Below are 23,453 nucleotides of genomic sequence, written 5' to 3'. Positions count from 1 at the left end.
AATACGACTGTAATGTACAAAGTCCACTAGCGATAAAATTTTGTGAACTGCAGAAATCCCGTTTATATCTAAGGTAAGAATAGATAAATCTTTTATTTGTGTATAACAGACAGACATTTGAAGTGAAGAAAGAAACAGAGAAACATTAACTAAGGGAGACGGGGTACAAATGGAGGTAATTTCATTCTGCGAGTGGTTTGTTTTGTTATGTGACGAGTATTGCAAGTAATTTTCAACCCAGTTGGTACTTAAACGTCTTCGGACCAAACAGTACTGCATTGTTGATCTGAGCGGGGAGGATCATTGTTGGTTTCCATCGGTATGTGTGTATGTGGTGAATCGCATGGCATGGACCACATGAATTCTCTGCCTCGTGATGGCTGGGTGTTGTGTGCTGTCCTTAGGTTAGTTAGGTTTAAGTAGTTCTAAGTTCTAGGGGACTGATGACCATAGATGTTAAGTCCAATAGTGCTCAGAGCCATTTGAACCATGGACCACATGAATTTCGTCCGTCAGGACGTGGGCTGTGTGCCGAGCACGACGTTCATGCATTTCCTCTGCCTTTCTTTTAATTGGCGCTGATAATACAGCCTCGGTTACAAGCGGTTGTACGCTGATTTCTTTCTCTTTCTCTTGCTTATTAAGAAATTCCCTTAGATGTCGAACAGTTGCCTGGCGCCGGCGTTCTGCTTCTGTTTCAGGCGACGCAACAGGGACGACTGTCACGGGGCATTGTTGATCACATTTAGAACTTGCATCCGAATTTTCGTTTCCACGGCCGCGTCGATGTTTCTTTTTTGAGGTTTTATTGGGTGAATGGCTCATCGACCTCCTACTCGGGGATGGTCTGGGGTCTTTACGTGAAACACGCGTTTGTGAGCAGGCAGCAGCAGGGCTGCGCCAACTCTCAGAATTTTGCGTGTTGTTCGGAATAATATCGGATGCAGTATCGTCACTGTTTGGCGGCTCTGGGTGAATGTCAGCCACAACCGTGTCATTTGTTGCATTATTGCCGAGAGAATTTTCTGGAATGACGGCTTTTTCGTCAATTTTTGTTACGTCCATGACATTGTCCGTGTACGCTGGTGTCGCAGACGATTCGCACGCAACCTCTGTCACAGGGAGTGACGAGGGCCGAAATCGGAGCAACACCTAACGCTCCAGACACATACGAATTTTTCTGAGTTTTTGCGCTATCCCCGCCGAGCGGGAGCTGCGCAGGGCGACGCCTATTCGGACAATTTTGTCGAGAATGATCAGTTGCATTGCAGTTCGAGCACGTCTGTGGCTGTCCATTGTACGATATAAAAGCCCTGTAACCGCCTATGACGATAAAAGAGGGGATGTGCTGTTTCAGTTCAATAAGAACACTTCTTACTCCTTTGTAGACTTTTAAGCGGAAACCACGGCCCCATTTTTCATTCGTCACTGAAAACACATTCCCATATGGCATGAGACCACTAGCAACCATTTGCGTTGGTATTTCAAAAGGAAGGTTGAAAATACGCACTTGACGAATACCGTAACCCGCGTGGCACAGGGTCACGTCGCAAACGCTTCCATCACGATATTTAAACTTCCGTTTTCCACCGTTTTCATTTACGAGCTTTTCGCACATTTCCGCATCATTGAATTTCATTAACAGGGTTCCGGTAATAAAGTGCCACTGGACTCCATACCTTTCGATATCGGTAAGACCGAGTTCGTCTATAATCCAGTCGTGTGCTTCATATGCCGTAGGGCGTACAGCTTCTTTGTCGAAAATAACATTCAATGTGTTCGATCTGTTTACGTTTTCCATTTTCAAACTGTTACTTAAGAACAACGCAAAAAAAGACGAGCGAAAATTAGAAACTCGACAGCGGAACGCAACGCGGCGATGCCAACAAAGCGGCACTATGCATGCTACAATGACCTAAGTGTTGAAACATTGACGATTACTCTTTTCGGGCGTTCGGAGAACAACTCACCAAAGTTTCATTGCAATCGGATGAATGGTTTGTGAGCGCATAGTAGACAAACATACATACATTTATATATATATATATATATATATATATATATATATATATATATATATATATATATAGATTTTAATGTACATGACGATTTCAGTTTCGTTTACGAACAACATTTAAAGCGAGTTCTACTTCCAAGTCTTTCGCCTGCTTTCGTGTAAGCAAAGCATGACGCGCAATTTGCAGTGCCAGCACTGAAACTGGTAGGCGTGGCTTGTCCCCCCCCCCCCCCCCGGCTCATCTTCCCACGCCAGCCAATGCTTGCTTCCTCCTCTCCCCGCACTCCCCTCACAACTCAGCCGTCTTACAGTGAACACACTGTATATTTTTATGATGAAAAAATGTACGTTATGCGGAAGAAGCTGATAAGAAGGCGTTCATTTGAATATATTTTTGGGTGAAAATACCAAGATTTTAAAAACGTGCTCATATTTTATGCGCAGGTTATAGAAATCAAATATCAGTACCTCCGCATTCTAAGTGCATCAAGAAATCACTTTTGCCTAATAAGGAGTTTAAGGTACGCCTCTAAATTTTTGTTGTTTTTTGCTGTCCAGAGGCTTACTTTATGAATATCTATGTATTTTCTCTCCGGCTATTAAAATGAAACGTCTAACACGTGTTTATGGTACGACGTTAAATCCTATGGTACAGTTAATTTCCTTATGTTATTTAAAATTGAATTACACATCTACTATAAGTTAACCCGATTAAATTTTATATCAAGAAGTAGGAAATCCATCAAAATAATGTAAACGTTGATTCTATTTCAGCTCGTGTGATCAAACTGTTCTTCATACAGTTAACAGTTACAGCGTGATCGCAGAGGTCAACGAACGAAGCGCAGAGCGGAGGAGCGCAAGTTCGACCCCCACACATTGACTGATGCGGGAAGAACGAGACACACCTTACCCCCTGCAGTGCTGACAACACTAAGCAGCGAGTCATGCTTCCGCGAATTCAAAGTACGGAAGTAAAATTAGCTTTAAATGTTATTCGTAAACGGAACTGAAATACTCTTAGGCATTAAAATCCTAACTGCTGCAATTACGTTCCCTACTATTATCGCAAGGAAAGGAAACAGTGTGAAACAGAAATAAAATGTACCATACAATGAATTGCAGACTGTTTTCGCATTCACCGATTCTGCCATCCTTTCGTAAAAACATTTCAAAGCATGTGGCTATTCACTGTCTTCATCTTTCGCTGGTGTGTCCGATTTTTCCTCACTTACATGTGATGTGGCTGTATTAATTTAATCGACAGTGGGACTGTATTGTAATATTAATGTTTCGAAATAACACAATGACATAAAATGCAGCAGGGCACTAATGGAAGGCACAATGTAATGTTAATCGGACGAAATAGTGCCCTCTTTCAAAGCGATCTTGAACAAAATATCTGATGTGGAAACTTATCTTTTCTTCCAAGGAGTTTTCGGTGATTGGCCAAGATAAGTTTTGGAAACTGTTTGAACCTCCTAGTACTTACTACACACGCTCGTGTGTGAAGCAGCTCTCACGGGAGATTTGTAGCTGGAGTAGAGAAATGCTTTCCGCTCCCTTTCCGTTTTGCAGCATTCAGTCGCACGCAGTACAACTACACGAACATCACTATGTAGCGCTAATATCCTTCTAACAGGCGGCTTTCCGGTAAGTACTGAAGGCGACAAACCGTCATGGGCCAGTAACTGCATGCGTATGAAGCTGCTCTCACGGAAGATTTGTAGAAGAAGTGGAGTAATGCATTCCGCTCCCTTTGTTTTGCAGCTCTCAGTCGCACGCAGTGTAACTACGCGAGGATAGCTATGTTAACACTGATATCCCTCCAACTGAAGGCCTTCCGATAGGCACTGAAGGCGACAAACCGAGATGGGCCAGAAACTGCCTATCTACATTCTGATACAATACGGCACAATAATAAAAAAAAAAACACGCAAAACAGTGAAGCGTGAAACAATAACAGTGGACTACAATGGCTACCTCACACAAATCAGCTACATAATGTTAGTTACAACAAAAAGACAAATGACTGCCGGCCGAAGGCTTCCGTTGTCTGCCAACTACTATCAACGCGCAGTACCTAAGAACATCTTACTGCATTTTCGTATGCGTCCCTCCCCCGTTAAATAAATTACACAGTTTAATTAATGCAAAGAAATTGCACAATACACCTTGTTTGATTTCAGCTTTATTCGGCTTATTTTGTAGGCATATATAGCTTATTTCGATTTGGAGAGTTGGGGTGATGGGACGGAGAGGGTTGTATGGGCGCACGACGGCAAGGTCTTCAGCGCCCGCTCAGTAACAGATTGAGACGGGTGTCAAGAAAATACTCAGGAGAGTAAGGTAAAACAGAACGTAAATCACAGGTAACAAGCTTGTAAAAATATGTGCCCACCCACACGGAAGCGTGGGACGAAGTATGCCTTCAGCAGTAAAACATGGACAACACAGGAAGAAAGTGGTAGAGGGAGCTAAAACAATATAGCAGATGGATGTGGCTGGCTGACCGTAAGGAAAAAAGGGAGGAGCCAGCCACTTTGCAGTATACTAAAACCTCCAGTCTAAGAGCTCAGGCCATATTAAAAGCTTAGGCCAGATTCCAGACACATCAAAAAACTTTAAAACCCTAGACACACACCTCATCATTAGCTAAAACACAGGGCAGATCCCCATCAACTTGTGCTTCTGCCCTTGCATCACAGTATAAAGTGCAGTCTGTTAAAATGTGCCGGACAGAGATGTGCACACCACAAGCATCACAAAACGGGGGATCCTCGCGCCGTAATACAAAGCTGTGTGTGAGAGGACAGTGCCCACTCCGAAGACGTATGAGGGTCACTTCTTCCCGCCTGAGCAACCGGCAGGAGGAACGCCACGGCTGAGTTGTTGGCTTCACCAAACGCAGTTTATTGGCCGTCACCGCCAGCCATTCTCCCTCCCACAAGTCCATGCACTTCTTGTGGAGTGCAGAAAAGACAGACTGCAAGGGAATAGAACACTGGACCACATCCTTCTCTCTGCAGGCCTCCTTGGCAGCCCGATCGGCCTGTTCATTGCCCCATATGCCGACATGACCAGGCACCCAGCAGAAGGACACCTACCTACCCCGCCGTTGGAGCTGGACCATCTCCTCAGTTAAAGAGTTGGCAGCACTGCAAGAGCGACCGCTCATATCACCAACAAAAACAGGGATACTTCCCTACCAATGGAAGAGAGGGCTGAAAGGGCGAAGCAATAAAACAACAAATGTTAGAACTTATTAGGATCGCAACTAGTACTTCAATATAAAGAAGGTGACATCCCCAAACTCAATCGCCCCGCTGTCTATCCGACAGCTACGAAAACGAAGTTGCTTGCAGAAACCTTTCTTTCGAATGAATGACAAAACGTTAACTACAGAAATAGTCCAACACGTACACTCTGAGCGAACGAGAAGGTAAACAACACCAAGTTTTTTTAAATTTAAAGACAGAATAAAGGTTTGGCGAACTGCTGGTTACATCATTGCTACTTCCTACGGTAGCAGACAACAAACGGCGAGTTACACTGTCTGCTATGTAGCGCCGTCAGAATAGTAACGTACCGCGAAAAACAAGAGATCACATACATCAAAACGCTACCATCGTTAAGGCAGAACACTTGCTTTAATAGTAACCTATCTGCTCATGAATCGCGAACCATGCGGCAGATGGACAATACGTTAATTGTGATGTAATAGACCAATCAGAAAACTACCAATCGCCAAGATAAGAAAATAGTACTACATTGAGGTTTACGGAAACACTACAATCTACTATCCGACCAATGTAACCATTCGACCAGAATCAAATATTATTGGCACAGAAGGCAGTATTACTTGAAGCTCTCCAAAGAACACAGATAAGCTACTGTACAAGAACACGCTTATTGCAAAAAGAAATGATCTAACTGCATCCAACCATAAGGAGGCAGAACTAAACTCGTAGTTGGTCACGCCTGATTTACAATTGCATGATTGCACTGCCCTACACGTACGCTGCGAAATGCGTGAGAGTCATAATAATTGATGCTATTACTCAATACGTAATTTTCGAGAATGAATCGTAATTTTCTGAAATTAATAAGACATGTAAATAAACTACGTCAACTGGATTCATAGTTCAAGCTTATCAGATGCATTTATCGTTTTATAGCGGTCCTAATTCGCAGCTCGAGAAATCATATTACTTTGAAATATGATATCCCTTTCAGACCGGATACGCACAATTGTGTGGGTGCAGTTTATTTGCGTTGCAGCATCATATTATTCCGCTATGCAGTTGAGTCCCCAGTCACACGAGTGTGCAGGAATCGCTGTTTTGTATACAACTCGATTTATATCGATATCTCGTTACAGACGCGAGATATTGTGTCTTAATCTTTGGTAGTTTTCAAGATGGTGTGTCGGAGGCATGTCTGTCGTGGTAAATGTTTATTGTGCTTTATTTATTGTATTTTGACATTTGGAAAAATGTGTTTGAGATTCCGAAAGGTGTACAGAAGTAAATAAAAATATGTCCCACACAATTATTTGAATACTTTCATAGGTGAAATGGCTGTAACATCTACACGCATAATTGTGCGTGTTGGGACTATTTTACCGGCATATGGTCGTTTTCGATCGATGTTTGTGGTTACGATTCAGAACAGATTACGGAATAGATAAGTCATTTTACTATTGGATTCACGCATCAATTTTCACAGTTCGTTTGTTTGTTTTTCGTTTTAGGGCTTACAGACGAGGAAATTCTAGCCAAATTAGATGACTCTGAAGTAGAAGTCTTCAGTAGTGATGACGAATTGTTAGATACAACTTGGACTCTTCCAACAATCAAACCTAGACTTGGAGAAAGCTCTGAATCTTCTGACGAGGAGGAAAATTGTAACAATGCTTCTGCAACAATACTACCAGTTGCTCCAGAAGTTCAGGACAATTTTCCCAGTCAACAAAGTAGAAAGAATTCTAAAAGAACAATGGAAACACATCGTCGTTTGTCCACTTGGAGAAAAAGACCATTCACCTCCAAAATTTTTGCGCACTCAAGAGAGTGAGATAGGACAGGAAATTAAAACTCCAATGAGCTATTTCAGCAAGTACTACCCAAAAGATTTTTTTCAGTTAGAATCTGACTGCACTAACAGTTACTACTTTTCGAAGAAAGGAAAGTTTCTTCATACAAATCCTCAAGAGATAAAAAAGCTGTATGTCACGCATGTTCTTATGGGATGCATTAGATAGCCTCGTAGACGCATGTACTGGCAGAAGTCATTGCGTATGCCAACTATTGCAGATTGTATGCCTAGAGACAGGTTCTCTACTCTCAAAACAGCACTGCATGTTGTGGACACTAACAACATTCCACGTGAATCAGAAACTAATAGATTGTGGAAAGTACAACCTGCAATTAATGTTGTACGCAGTGCTTGTTTGAGACTTCCACGCCCCTCTCAATATGATTATTCCATTGATGAGCAAATGGTACCATTTACTGGACGCTGCACATTGTCTCAGTATGTTCCATACAAACCGCGCCCTTTGGGAATTAAAAACTTTGTTTTGGCCACGACGAAAGGTTTAGTACTTGATTTTGAATTTTATCAAGGTAAATCAACTCCTCTGCCAGATGTTGGCCTTGGTCTTGGGCCATCTGTAATGCTTCGCCTTGCTCAAACATTACCTCAAGGTCCAAGACTATATTTTGGCAGATATTTTATAGCTTTCACATTATTTCAACAGTTACTTGACCTAGGGCTGGAAGGAACAGGAACCATAATGAAAAACAGAGTGAAACCAGTTCACCTGACAGAAGAAAAAGACTGAGGAGAGGAGATATGGAAGAATTCTGCAGGGACGATGATAAAATAATCATTGTCCAGTGGAAAGATTCAAAAGCTGTGACCCTTGCCTCTACTTGTACAGGATGTGAACCTGTAAGCAATGCTGAGAGATGGAGTAAACCAGAAAAGAAGCACATCTTAGTGCAATGTCCTGCAGTCGTAGTGAAGTACAACCTGTGTATGGGAGGAGTGGACCTTTGCGATCAAATGATGAAGACCTACAGGACTTTCTTGAACACAAAAATGTGGACTTTAAAAGTTTTGTTTCATTTACTTGATTTGGTTTGCGTCAATTCCTGGTTACAATAAAAAGTTGAATGCGAAGCCAATAAAGTACAAAAGAAAAACACTTTAGATCTTCTTGGATTCCGACAAGTGACTGGGGAAGCGCTAATTTCTTCTCCTTCAGGACAGGAACATGAAAGTGAATCCGATGAAGAGCCACCAAATAAAATGTACAAACTAGCAAACACACCATGTGATGAGAAGCGGCTAGACGGATATCGTCACTGGCCAACTGTTGATGATTTGCCTTCAGCTCGTTGCTGCAGGCAAAAAATTGCAATAAGAAGACGAGAACAAGATGTCTGAAGTGTAATATTTATTTGTGTTTCTCAAAAGACAGTAATTGCTTTCGTGAATATCACTGCAAGAAATTACATAAATATGTAAGATAATCCCGACCCACACAATCGTGTGGGTGCAAAATTTGTATCAAAATTAAAAAACAAAATTTTCTAACAATTGGTCCACGATTCTATATTTTGTTTAGTTACAAAAATGCATTTATTTCAAAATTTTCATTTCAAGTTTGGGTTGGGTCTGAAAGGGATATTACGTATTCAGTCGTACTCTCATCGTACTAATGAAGTTCCAAAGTCGTTACTTCAGTGCAGAGGCGAAACGCACTACTTCCACTAGCGAGCACGTCTTCTAAAACCTGAGAACTTCCTTTCACTCAACCACTGTTCATGTCACCCTGTATCTGCGCATCCGTGGATTCATTATCGTTGTAAAGACATCACAGAAATCAGTACTCGGCTTTCACAAAATTAGCCGCCTAAGCATTTCTCCGTGCACGCACACTTCCTACCAAACTGTTCTCAGCAGCCAACCACAACGTACTACCAACTGTCAACACTGCCGAAGCACTGCTGCGCACTGTCGAAAGCGCAATGGTCTGTTGAAACACCTTTGACAAACAGCGACGAGTTTTATCGAACTCACGTGACTTAGCAGAATAATGCCGAATCCCTCTCATAATGCACTGTTGAAATTGTCGATTGTACAGCTTTTCCCATGTATCACGGAAATGAAGTAATGATTTTGCTAGCTGAGGGACGTACTGTATTAATATTAGGTATGTAACATTAAATATAACGTAATTTCTGCAGATTTACCGAAATTAATTTAGTGACTATCATTTTAACATTCATAGCGCGCAACTACTAAATTTTTGTATATACTGTTGTTTCTGTATGAAAGTTTTACAAGTTCTAGAGTTATTGTATCTTTGGCGAGATTCCTAATTCTGCGACACTGTTGGCCTGCAGTTCATTATCGAAGCATGTTTTCAGACAATTCCTCAAAAATATATATAAACTGTTAAAAGAATGCTACAGAACTAACATTAGCTTTACCCAATATAGCCAGCTTTTACACAAAATAATCTTTTTAGTTTTACGGTTTTTACTAAGGCCAATTCAGGTACCGAAGGTGTAAGACTAGAACCTGAGCCTATGTAGAAACCTGTTGTAGTGAGTCAGATAGAATTAAACGATTTGTTTCTTCATCAAAATCTTGTTGTTTTCTTTACTTCCATAGCGACAGAAGGGCAGACAAATGGTCTTACACATTACATTGTCCGATGCAGATCACATGCCTTGCGTAATTACTTTGCTGCATTAGCAGTCACTCTTTATTTCGTTTGGGTGATAATTGTGGAGGAAAATTAGAAACTAGTAACACAGCATATGGCTGTAGCTTTCTTCCGATACCAAAGGCATCACTATGAAAACAGACTAAAAACCTTTGGTGCATAGCTTACTGTGATCGCTTGATTTAAAATCTTACCAAGCCTAGAGACCAAACTTAAATTCGTATTTAAATCAGCAGGAAAGCAGATATCAATATTAATGATTACAATAAAAGAAGTTACAAAATTCATATCACATACAGAAAAGGGAGAAAGAAAATGTTAACAATATTTCATAAACTGATGCACCTACGTTTTAGAGACGAATGTATAATGGTCCTCATCGATAATTTTGCAGTATTTATACATATATAAATCTAAACGGAAGACAATTCGTATCTCCTCGGTAACCTTCATCTCATTATTTAATGATATGGTCTTCAACAGTGCATTCTCAAACTCCTGATGTTTTTAAAACAGCAACGAAATACACTACCTTTTACTTTTTTCCAGTATAACGAAACGCAATATAGTGCTCCAGATTATAAACAGTAACGGGTTGACCAAAGTCCGCAGCTCGTGGTCGTGCGGTAGCGTTCTCGCTTCCCACGCCAGGGTTCCCAGGTTCGATTCCCGGCGGGATCAGGGATTTTCTCTGCCTCGTGAAGACTGGGTGTTGTAGGTTGGTTAGGTTTACGTAGTCCTAAGTTCTAGGGGACTGGTGACCATAGATGTTAAGTCCCATAGTGCTCAGAGCCATTTGAACCATTTTTTTGTTGACTAAAAGTACTAAAATAACGACAAATTAACGTCTACTCAATAAATCGTCTGCACCTGGTTCACACATTTTATCGAGATATCGGTTTCCACAGAATGTCGCCGTATGTAATCACATCCATAATCTAACTTGGAAACCGCCTGAATAGTCGTATCGAAACCTGTCATGATTTGTGATTCGCAGGTGACGTCACTAAAAAGAAAATCACATGCTGAATTTCAGATTCCGTTACACACTGGAACTTACAATGAAAAAGTAACAAAAACGGGTATATACTGACTGGGCGTTTTCAATTAAACTAATATCCGCTCCTTTTTATTTACTTTCTTTCACTTCTTCAAAAAACTTGGGAACACATAGTTCTCACAAGAGCTGGAGCTCCTAGAAGTATTTCGCACAACCAGTCTCGCCGAACAGACGATGGGAAACCTATGAATGTTTTCCTACCTACTACGGACGTATACCATTGACGCTAATGTAACTGAGCAATAGGGAACGTGTGAAGATGATGTGACGTGCACAATGGTTGTTGAAATTCTATACGGACATTTAAACATTGCAGACGTGATGGTCAAGAACGAGTAAAACACTCGATACTGCAGATCCATAACCCCCTAACGCGAAGAAAATGAAGGTTATTAAACTCATGAATAATTTGCGGCTAACAGTGGCTCATTTGATTAACACGTCTCTCCGAAAGAAAAGTCAGAAACTGAATTTTAATTTTCAGACGAAGAAAAAGCGATGGTGTTTTATATGAACGTGTGGCAAGAAATTTCTTCGTGTCAGTACTGTTGAACACAAATTTCGCTTTGACGTTCTGACGGAAAACACACAGGTGGAAAAATTATATCGCAGAACGATGTGTTAGTCGATCGGAAACAAAGGTGATGTCAAACGCGAAATATTTTGAGCTTTATTATGAAGCCATACACATTTTATTCTGTGTTAGAAATACCAGGTTGCACGACTGGGCTATACACATTACTAACAACATAGGAGTAAAAGAATTTACAGCTTCTCCAAGATGGCTTACTGGCTTCAGGAAATCGCATACAATCGCATCAGGAAGACTACAAAATTTGTATCCGAAAGCATGTATGGTTCAAATAGGAGCTACCGAAGCTCTTATTACGAACGAAAAGGATAACGCCGCTAGTTTTGCTTAATTTTGCGTGTACACTGCGCATCTAATTCTGAAACAGAAATGATTGCTGACACCTTTTTATTCAAAGACGCGACTGCGCAGTCCATTTCTGCACGTAAATGTTCATACACAATAATGGCCACGAGCAGTCTGGGTGGTCTATTTATTATACTTTTTAAATGTTTAATCTATTACTATTTGTTTGAATTCAAGCCACATCTGATCTACACTTGTATTGTTAATTAGGAATGAGTGGAGATGGTCCCTCAGGAAGGCGTCAAGTGAATTTTTATCTGCTTTTTTAAATAGGTATATTTTTCGCTTATTTTTAGAGAATCTGGGGATTACAATATTAAATCTCGCTACGACAACCCTGTGTTCACTAACCCCTGTATCGGTTTTGATGCTCATTATTAACTAAGGATTATTTGTTGCTAAGAGGTCAAGTGTGTTTTCACAACCGTTTACTATTCCCGTGGGCTCATGACCTAACTGCTCGAAATAATTTTCACAGAATGCGTATAGCACATTTTCGGACGATATTTGACACGTACCTCCGGAATTAAACATGTATTTTTGCCAACATATCGAGGGTAAATTAAAGTCACCACCAACTGTTATCGTATGAGTGGGGTACGTGATTGAAATCAAACTGAATTTTTTTTAACCTGTATAATCTGAATTGAGAAGTCGGTAAAAGTATCCTATTACTGTTTTATTCCAGTTGCCAACAATTATCTCTGCCCACTCTAACTTTCAGGAACTAACTACTGCAATTTCCCGACAAAGTAAACTATTAACAGGAACAAACACGCCACCGCCAACTGTGTTTAGGCATCTTTCGGACTACCATTAGATTCTTCGAAAAAATTGCCGCTGAAATTATCTCCGTATTTTCGGTGCCTATAACGAGCTAACCATCAGTGCTTTTTATTAGCGCTTGGAGCTCTTTTACTTTACCAACACAGTTAAGACAATTTACCACTGCTATACCGATGATTCCTGCATCAACGTTATTCCTGTATTCGACCTACACCCTTTGTGACTGAAGCCCCTTTTGTGTTTTATCGAGACCCTATAATCTAAAAAACAGCTCAGTCCACGCCACACAGCCCCGGCTACCCGTGTAGCCGCCTCCTGCGTGTAGTGGACTCCTGACCTATTTAGTGGAACCCGAAACCCAACCATCCTTTGGCACAAGTCGAGGAGTCTGCAGCCTACACGGTCGCAGAACCGTCTGAGCCTCAGATTCAGACCCTCTACTCGGCTCTGTTCCAGAGTTACGCAATCGGTCCTGTCGACTATGCTGCAAATGGTCAGCTCTGCATTCATCTCGCCAGCAAGACTGGCAGCCTTTACCACTTCTGTTAGCCGCTCGAATCCAATCTCTTCCGATTCAAAGTGACACATATCATTGGTACTGACGTGAGCCAGCACCTGCAGTTGGCTGAACCCTGTGCTCTTCATGCTATCCGGGAGGACGCTTTCAACGTCCGTAATGACTCCACCCGGTTAGCACACGGAGTGCGTATTGGCTTTCTTGCTCTTCTTGGCAGCCATGTCCAAAAGGGGCCGCATGACGCGCCTAACATGGGAGCTCGCAACTATGAGTAATCCTAGCCTCTGTGATAGCTCGGATGTTGCAGACTGAGACGTTTCCTCTGAGGACAGGCGACTTCATCTGGCTGAGCGACACTTTCATCCACATACTGCACCTGTTCTTCTTCTTAAAGTTCCTCCAACTTTCCGCAGACAGCGTGATATTCATTAACTTTGTTCTCAGTTTTTTTTGTCATAGTTAAAAGTGATGTAGATAACTGAAGTAAGGTACTTATTTTAAATTTTTTCGTTTGTTCTTCTCTTCAATATGACTGGATTCTTCCCTCGGAAACCTATTATCTTAGTATTTTTTGCAGATATAGTTAAGTTGTAATATTTTGCTTTTTGTCTCTGTCTATATTGTGCTCTTTGTAAATTAACAGTAAAGTGAAAATTGCAGACATTGAAGGCAGAGGACTGTCCGCGTTATTTGAAAGGGCACAAACTGATTTGAAAATGTTTCGTTTTTCTGAACTATATAAATATCATTTATTTCAGGCACACTGTCCAGTGAGTGCAGCAAGGTAGGAGGTTCCCTGATGTTCTGGGGCGGCTTTATTTGGGGCCGACGTACGCCACTGGTGGTCATGAAAGGCGCCGTAACGGCTGTACGATACACGAATGCCATCCTCCGACCGATAGTGCATCCATATTGGTCGCATATTGGCGAGCATTCGTATTCGTCTTCATGGACGACAATTCTCGCCCTCATCGTGCGCATCTTGTGAATGACTGCCTTCAGTATAACGACATCACTCGACTTGAGTGGCCAGAACGTTCCCCAGACGTGAACCCTGTCAAAAAAGCCTGGAATAGACTGAAAAGGGCTGTTCACGGACGACGTGACCCAGCAACCAGGGATCTACGCCGAATTGCCGTTGAGCAGTGGGGCAATCTGGACCAACAGTGCCTCGATGAACTTGTGGATAGTATGCCACGCCGAATACAGGCGTTCATCAATGCAAGAGAACATGCTACTGGATATTAGAGGTACCGGTGTGTACAGCAATCTGGACCACCACCTCTGTAGGTCTCACTGTATGGTGGTACAACATGCAATGTGTGGTTTTCATGAGCAATAAAACGAGCGGAAATGATGTTTACGTTGATCTCCATTCCAATGTTCTGTATAGGTTCCGGAACTCTCGGAACCGAGATGATACCAAACTCTTTTTGATATATTACAGTTATTTAAACAACTGAGTTATGTAATGGAAAGAAATTGACCCGTAGCACTCTGCCATGTTCTTGTCGCCTTGGGTAGAGAGCCTGTATAGGGAGAGAGTGGCCATAGCTGAAGTTGCCCGTGATTGGTTCATTAGCTTTGGCGCCATTTTTCTGCCAAACGTCTCTCGCGCTTCCTATGTTCACCGTGTTTTTGAGTTGAATTGAAGTTCAGAGGAGTTTTGGAAAAGATTAAAAGGTATTTGAATTATTGAGAGACTTGCTATGCGTTGTGCATGCATGTTCGATATGTTTGAAGTAAACGCGTTAGTAATTGTACAGTATTGTTTTTGACATCTGTAAACCGTTCTGCAGACGTTCGTAAACGATGCCAGATTGTGCTGCATTTGGTTGTTCGAATAGAGGCGAAGGTGGATTTCACATGTTAACATTTCCACGGAATGGAGAAAGACGAAAGCAGTGGGCAGTCGCAGTCAACAGGGTCGACATAAATGAAATGGGAGCCTTGTGGAAACCAACCAAGCAGTCTTATCTATACGAAGTAAGTCGTTTTTGCTTTTTACTACATATAAAACAACTTGCAATATACGTAGTTAAATTTGATAACAGACCTGTAAATTGGCTGTGTGAAAAGTTTGAAGACGTGACAAGAAGTACTAAAGTGCACGTCATTTATGTTGGCGGCCGAGTTTAGGTTCGTTCTGCGCATCTGACGTCACAAAACACAGTCAGCCAATGAACAGAGAACGACGTTGCCAGATCTCGACTGAAGTGCATAGCATGGACGAGTGTCTTCAGTTTTAGAAACGTTCAGTCATAAATAAAGTAATAGAACAAAAGCAATGTCTTGATAGCAGACTTTCTTTTATAGAAAGTTTGGAAAAAGCGTTCTTTATACCAATTGCTTCATATTCTATTAATTAATTAAACCAAACAAGAAATAAGACTCCTAATTCAGTCGATAGCAAGGAAAGGTGTTTGTATCAATCTCATGAACCGCTTTTCCGCACTAAAGAAGACCGGTAATTGTTTATTTCCTATTGTACTTCGACGAAGCGTGAGTAATTCATAGTCGTACCAAAAGTGTTTGTCAGTATTTTGCCTGAATGGTTACAGTCCTCACTGCGTATTGTAGGCAGGCGCTCTGCGTTAGCGTAATGGTTAAGGTATTTGGCTTCTACGCGAAAGGTTGTGAGTTTAAACCTTCTGCGGTGTTTAATATTTTAATTATTTAAAAACAATATCGAAGTGCCTTACTTCATGAATTATATTCGTTTGAATGCTATTTTTTGATATTTCTAGTGCTTTGTCTCTTCATTAACCCTTTCGCTGCTGCAAACATGTGCCCCCCGCATTCCGCGCTGTGCGCAATTTTGTCACCACTGCACTGCTCGCCTGTGCAGACACATGGTGTTCCCACTGCTTTGACGCACTTATCATTCGATTTCACAAAAAACTATTCGGCCCAAAAATTTGATTTTTACACTGCTTCTTGACTGATACCTTCCCCCCATAAATGACTTAATTTTGTTTCGATGTTCAACGCAGTTATTATGCAGCATTAAATGTAGTAAACCATTGCACGAAGTTTTGAAGAGTTTGCAGAGGTAGAAGTCCATGGCGCATACTTTCCGTATGGTCGATTTTAGTTGCCACAATGTTGAGAATGAAATGTGGACAAGATACCTAAATTTCATATAAAATTTACTGTATAACAATATCTCATTTAAGTACCACATAGGTGTCGTATGTAATATTGAGAAATATTACGTCTTTCGCGACTGTAATAAAAGTTTTATTTACACCGGATGCGTTTGGCTTTATTTTAAAGCACTTCAATCAATGAAAGATATGGCACATACACAATGGTACTCATGTTCTCTTTCTTGTTTTTGTTCCACAGTCGCAGTTTTACCAATGGTACTGAAATATATTCCTCTTCTGCAACTGTAATAAGCGACTTATTTAGACCAGACGCGTTTCTCTCTTTTGAAGCATCTTCAGTGGACAGTATTTTGTCTCCTCCATTGCCAAGTCACCTTTCGTAGTTTAGTGCTGCGGTAACACAATATTCAACGTTTGTGTAGGCTGATCAGTGTTTTAGCAAATAAATGATGTTTGTGTGTGCCACACACAAAAATTGTATTTGACATAGCTGAGAGCACTTCATTGATAGACGGTATATTCAAGTCCTAATCTTTTTGTAAGTCCACAGTTTTGTTTAATGTATTTTGTCTACTTCCTTTTGATTCATTGAAGTGCTTTAAAATAAAGCCAAACGTGCTCAGCGTAAATAAAACTTTTGTTACAGTCGCGAAAGACGGAATATTTCTCAATATTACATACGATACCTATGTGGTACTTAAATGAGATATTGTTATACAGTAAATTTTATATGAAATTTAGGTATCTTGTCCACATTTCATTCTCAACATTGTGGCAACTAAAATCGACCATACGGAGATATACGCTATGGACTTCTACCTCTGCAACCTCTTCAAAATTTCGTGCAATGGTTTACTACATTTAATGCTGCATAATAACTGCGTTGAACATCGAAACAAAATTAAGTCATTTATGGGGGGAAGGTATCAGTCAAGAAGACATGTAAAAATCAAATTTTTGGGCCAAATAGTTTTTGTGGAATCGAATGATAAGTGTGTCAAAGCAGTGGGAATACCATGTGTCTGCACAGGCGAGCAGTGCAGTTATGACAAAATCGCGCACAGCGCGAAATGCAGGGAGCACGTCTTTGTAACAGCGAAAGCGTTAATGCGGCCGTGGTGGCCTTACTTCATGAACTGCGCGCTCCCCCCTAAACGTAAGCTTGCGAACTAAGCCATACTATGGCGCTGCTTCTATTGGCGCGTGCGTCGTGTGCAACTGGCAACGCAGCAATCTCCCGCGTCTGGGCGGGCATGCGCGAGCCGCCAAGATAAAAGAATTGAACTATAACACGTCTCACACTTTTTGCATGTCAGAAGTAAACAACTGCTTACGACTTTCATTTATCTGGCGTAATACAGGTACGTTAAATCTTTAGCGTTATGCACTTCCGATACAAAACAAATGCTATACAGTGTATTTCTTTTATTTACGTTACTTCCATTGCAATATGTCTAGTAAACGAACTTTAAAGGAGATAAACGCAAGTAACGAATAATTTTTACAGTCACTGTATCAAATTTTCCTGTGCTGTACGTAGTAGGCTACTATGAGTATATTATAGCTGTAAATAAATGCATTTAACGAATGATTTCGCCATATTGTCTTGTGCTTTTGATTCGGTGAGGGCGTACTCCACTACTGGCCATTCAAAAGTCCCGCTCGCAGTTTGGCAGAAAATTGGCCGCCGTTTCGTCCGGTTGGCCACTCTCTCCCTATACAGGCTCTCTAGCCTTGGGTTTATCTGCGCGCGCTCTGTCGAGGAGCGCCGGAGTCTGTTGGCCGCGGGTTGAAGAGGGGGCGTGACGGGCGCAGCTTTGCAGCAGTGAGTCGAAATAGCAAGAGAGCTGTGGCGGCGCTGCGCCGGGGTCTCCCTTGTAGCGGGACTGCAGTTTGACAGTGGCCACGCAGCAGACGCAGTCGCCGTTGGCGGGCTGTCTGTGTCCTGGGGACGGTGCGTTGCTCGTTGCCCCCGTCTTTCTGCTGTTGCCTGCTGGAGACTTTAAAATGGTGAGTTGTCTCGCCACTGCACTGCACATCTGACCTTCAAGGAGGTTCGTGCTCCGCGCTTATAATTTTAATTAATATTGGGTTTATAGCGGTTGCTGGTGAGGAGGAAAGTTATTAGTATTTTGTTAATGATCTCATTCATAAGCAGCCTCATCACAGTCGCTCAAGAAAGTTATAATTGAGATTTACTTGTTTAATCAGATTCGGACGATGCCTCTCCTTGTCCGCAGTCTCGATGATTCGAAGCGATCTGCAATCCTGTGTAAATAAAATGTCTTGGTTTTCTTGCGTTGCGTAGTCAGCCGGGAAATCTCAGATCAAGGGGAAAGTTTGCTTTGATAGTTTAACTATCCGATGAAATAGTGGAGTTCTTGTATCTAATAATTGCAGGTTCGTTTCTAATTCATCGGAAGTTCCCTTCTGATTACCAACGAAACACCTCCGTGCAAATTTCCAATTAGAGTATACATATATAATGAAATTTCTTACACACCTTTGACGTAAATGCTCAGTATATATTTTCTTGAGTAGCATAAAATATATTTTCAATCTTTCTTCCAGTAATCTCGATAGCAAAATTACAATTATTCAATGCGGCTATTCGGCACGGAGAAGATCCTAGAAGTCTCCTCAGCACACCAGAGAATACTACAAAGAGTAATTATGCGCTCATGGAATAGTAATAGTACTGTACTACTTTGCACATCGATTCTGCGAGTGTATAGATGGTTAAGTAGGAAACGTAATTCACTCATAGAATTGTGCAGGGATAATTAGTAGAACATAAAGAGATCTTACTCTGTTTATGGCGTTGAAATCAATTTGCCCGGTACTAGTCGTATTGCCGGCTTAGTGCCTCGTCTGGGCTCGTTATATTGCTCTGACACTGCCTTGTTTATTGTTTGAAAGATGTTTGAAATTTTTGATTGTGTTAATATTTGTGAGGATATCGAAGATTTGGTAGAAATCTGTCATGTTCAGAGCTTTAAGAAATGTGCTAAAGCCGTGTACTCCATTGGGTGTGTGATTTCCATGCCGTTGTTGAATCGAACTTACAAGCAGTTACCGCGTTGGAATTGTGTGCAAAGCTGGGGCCCCTTTTTTTTCACTTAAGGGGGAGTCGGAAACATACATATTTCTGTTAAGAAGTTAATCACTGTAATTTGACATTCTTTTATTTGAATGCGTGGTGTCTGTTTCTTAGAAACAGGAGACAACGCGCAGATTCCAAAGCTGTGAAAAGTTATACGTAAATTGAAGGGGGATCGCGGCTGTCATGTCCGACGGGCCATTAAGGGGCTCCGGAACGCCCTATACTTGCAATGTTAAAATAACGCTTATAAATTACATTTTTCCTCACAAAGTATTTGAGGTAGGAAGTTGAACTTTTTACAGATTATTTATTGGAATATGGGTTACAACTTAACACAGGGATTTTCCAAAATTTTAGTTCAGTTATTAAAGATGATTTTTTTTTCAATTGTAATGAAAATTCACAACATTTTTTTGCAATTTTTTATTTATATATTCAAAAATATACAGTTTTTTGGAAAAAGGCTGTGTTAAATTATGCAGAAGGTACTGTGTAACATTTACTGAAAGTTTGAAACAAATAAGTTTGGAAGATCCTTAGAAAACATGTAATTAGTATGAGAAAATAAAAGTTTTGGGAATCGAGCGACAAAGATTGGATTAATTTTTTAGTGCATTCCAGGTCCATAGGATGGATTATCTTCATCCTCTGCAAACTCCTCCTCCAGCGTCCTCTTGTTCCTCCTCCTGTTTACTCTTGCTTGTATTTCTAGACTCTTTACAGCCCTGTCTGCAGCCCGAAGGCGTTCCTTGTCTAAAGCAAGCATCGCTTGTTGTTGAGTTCGTAGATTTTGCTACCATTTTCTTCAGTTGCAGTTACTGCAACACTGTTCCAAAAGGTGGTCATGTATGAACACTTATCACATTTCAGTTGTATTTCACTAGCAAGTCCTACGTGCTTTATTATGGAGAGTTCCAGACAAACTTCACTACAATGAATACATCTTACACAGTTTGAAAAAATTCCTTTGAGAACCGACATATCAAATATTTCATTCACATTCGATTCGCCCATATAACATTCATAGTTTTCACTCATTGAACCAAGCTTCTTCTGTGAAGTATTTTCTTTCCCACTTTGACTGCTATGGGCAGGTGTACTTGAGAGGTTAGGTTCACTCACTTAGTTATCGTCTTTATTGTTTACAGTAATAACACATACCTTTGGCTTTCCAACATTTCTCCTTTTCTTAAAAGCCTTCAGAGGATTTCTAATAACTTTACTTTTACTCATTATTATACTTCAACAAAACAGAGACTCAAGAAACAGAATTAATTACGAATATTTTCGAGATAACGACAGAGTAAATAAACATGAAACAATCGACAATCACACCAGCGATATATATTGAACCATTACAGGTTAGGCACAACACATACTTTATCTCACATTACTAAAATGTACCTGATGAACACGGACGTTAATAATAACACCATTTGACAGCAGTTTAACAGCGCCACAGTGGGTCACGCCCATGTAGAACACATTTAAAAAAAATTTAAAAATAGTTGTAGTCTTCGGAATTGAATAAATTATATATCTATTAAAAGGTAATAGTCTGCAGATTCAGAAAAAGCAAAAAAGTAAAAATTGAACTTTTCATGATTTTGAGCCTTTCCGGAGCCCCTTAAGCGGAATCAGCGGCAACGAGCGGAAATGTGTGCCGGACTGGCATTACAACCTGGTCTCTCCTGTTTACTAGTTGGGTGCTTTAACCATTGCGCCAGTGTTACCGCACCTGCCTAGTAAGCAGGAGAGGCGCCGCTGATTCCGCTTAATGCCCCGCTGCACATGGCAGCCCTTCGATTTACATATAGACATTCTGTTCATAACAGTTCGTGAGGCTTGTGTCCTAACGTCAGTTACTTTTATTATTGGTTAACGCATGGCTGTTGTGGTAACTTCTGAATGTGAGCCAGGTGCTGCTAGTATTTTCCTGTGCTATATATCGAGCTGTTGACAATTTAGCTGTAGTGCCTACGGCACTGAGTCGGATCACGTCACCGAGTTAACTAAACGCTCTAGGCCGTCAACCTCAGCAACTCTGTAATCCATTTTCGTTGATTGTAAAGTCCTCAACTAACATGTCAGCATTAAGTTCTGGTGATTGCAGTAAATTTGGAGGAAGATTTAGGTATTTTTAGCAAACATGCTAAGTTAAAGAAAATACCTGAAGTTAAATTGTCATGCTTCTGAAGTTTGATACCTGTGAATTTTTAATGAGTTTTGATAATAGAAATTATATTAGACTTGCCGGTCTTGGGCTGTATCTTAACTTTTACTTTTAAAGGAAGTAAGGCCGGAACATTTAAGTGTTCCTTAATAAAACTGCAGTTCGAAATGTGTGTGTGTGTGTGTGTGTGTGTGTGTGTGTGTGTGTGTGTGTGTGTAATTATATTCTGTGTCCCCAAACTGGACTCAATGCTTCCACCCCATCAGCCCTGTACCATGGAATCCTTTCAAAAATACTGCTAAAATACGCGTTGAACATTAATTCAAAGCCTCGTATTCATTCTATCAATTGAATTTAATATAAACGATGGATGTTACCTGTTTCCCAGTCCGTACTTCATGGAGTAAGATTATAGCACGTTTTTGTCTTTACAAAAATTACGTTTTCTTTGTCAACATCTCTCTCCTTTAGGTCGACAGTACACGTCCGGTTCATTTTGCCCCATTCTTCCAATATGCCTCTTTTGTTAGGCAATATTCTATTTCATGCAAAATCTGTTCCTTTCCTCATTTCAGGCTTCTTTGATCTCTCGGTGTACATCCCAATATCCGTAAAAATTTCATTTCAGGAGACTCTCCTTCTTCGGTCTTTCTTAGCTATTGCCCTCACTTCCGTATGTGAACATAAGTGGGGCATTGCTTCGCTGAATTTTGTTTCTCCGGTTCTATTCGCAGAGTTGTACGCGTAGTCTACTGTGAACCTCCGCTAGAAAGTGATATTTTACTTAACTTTGAGTGAATTTATTCATTAAATGGTATCAAAAATTGAAAATTAGCACATTGATGCAGAGATTTATTTTTCAGCAGGTGCCGTTTTGTCAAGTTTCCGGGTTTTTTGCAGAGCTATTGGTTATTGATGATCCGCTTGGAGTATGCTGTATTTCATTTTTACCGCGAGGTTCAAATACCGCAGTATGCCCTTATAGAACCCACAGAAATGGCGCAGTCCATTTCCAGTTTGCTTCCTGTAGTGGCGCGTTGCGGTACTATGGTGCTGGGAATGCACGACTGCGGACGTCTTCGCAAACATATACTGTTAGCTGACTTTGCTTCTGCGACAAGTTTCTCTAAATTGAGTTCAGAACGTTTATGTCGTTGTGACTGGATTCCATTACGAAGTTTCTGCATCAAGACCACAATTACTGCAAATAACAAAGCCCAACATTGATCATATAAATCTGTGAAACGGTTTTTTATTATTGCATATACAGGGCTATTACAAATGATTGAAGCGATTTCATAAATTCACTGTAGCTCCATTCATTGACATATGGTCACGACACACTACAGATACGTAGAAAAACTCATGAAGTTTTGTTCGGCTGAAGCCGCACTTCAGGTTTCTGCCGCCAGAGCGCTCGAGAGCGCAGTGAGACAAAATGGCGACAGGAGCCGAGAAAGCGTATGTCGTGCTTGAAATGCACTCACATCAGTCAGTCGTAACAGTGCAACGACACTTCAGGACGAAGTTCAACAAAGATCCACCAACTGCTAACTCCATTCGGCGATGGTATGCGCAGTTTAAAGCTTCTGGATGCCTCTGTAAGGGGAAATGGACGGGTCGGCCTGCAGTGAGCGAAGAAACGGTTGAACGCGTGCGGGCAAGTTTCACGCGTAGCCCGCGGAAGTCGACGAATAAAGCAAGCAGAGAGCTAAACGTACCACAGCCGACGGTTTGGAAAATTTTACGGAAAAGGCTAAAGCAGAAGCCTTACCGTTTACAATTGCTACAAGCCCTGACACCCGATGACAGTCAAACGCTTTGAATTTTCGGCGCGGTTGCAACAGCACATGGAAGAGGATGCGTTCAGTGCGAAACTTGTTTTCAGTGATGAAGCAACATTTTTTTCTTAATGGTGAAGTGAACAGACACAATGTGCGAATCTGGGCGGTAGAGAATCCTCACGCATTCGTGCAGCAAATTCGCAATTCACCAAAAGTTAACGTGTT

This window comes from Schistocerca americana, chromosome 1 (assembly GCF_021461395.2).
Source record: "Schistocerca americana isolate TAMUIC-IGC-003095 chromosome 1, iqSchAmer2.1, whole genome shotgun sequence".
In the NCBI taxonomy this organism is placed as follows: Eukaryota; Metazoa; Arthropoda; class Insecta; order Orthoptera; family Acrididae; genus Schistocerca; species Schistocerca americana.
Note: the sequence above shows the minus strand (reverse complement) of the source record.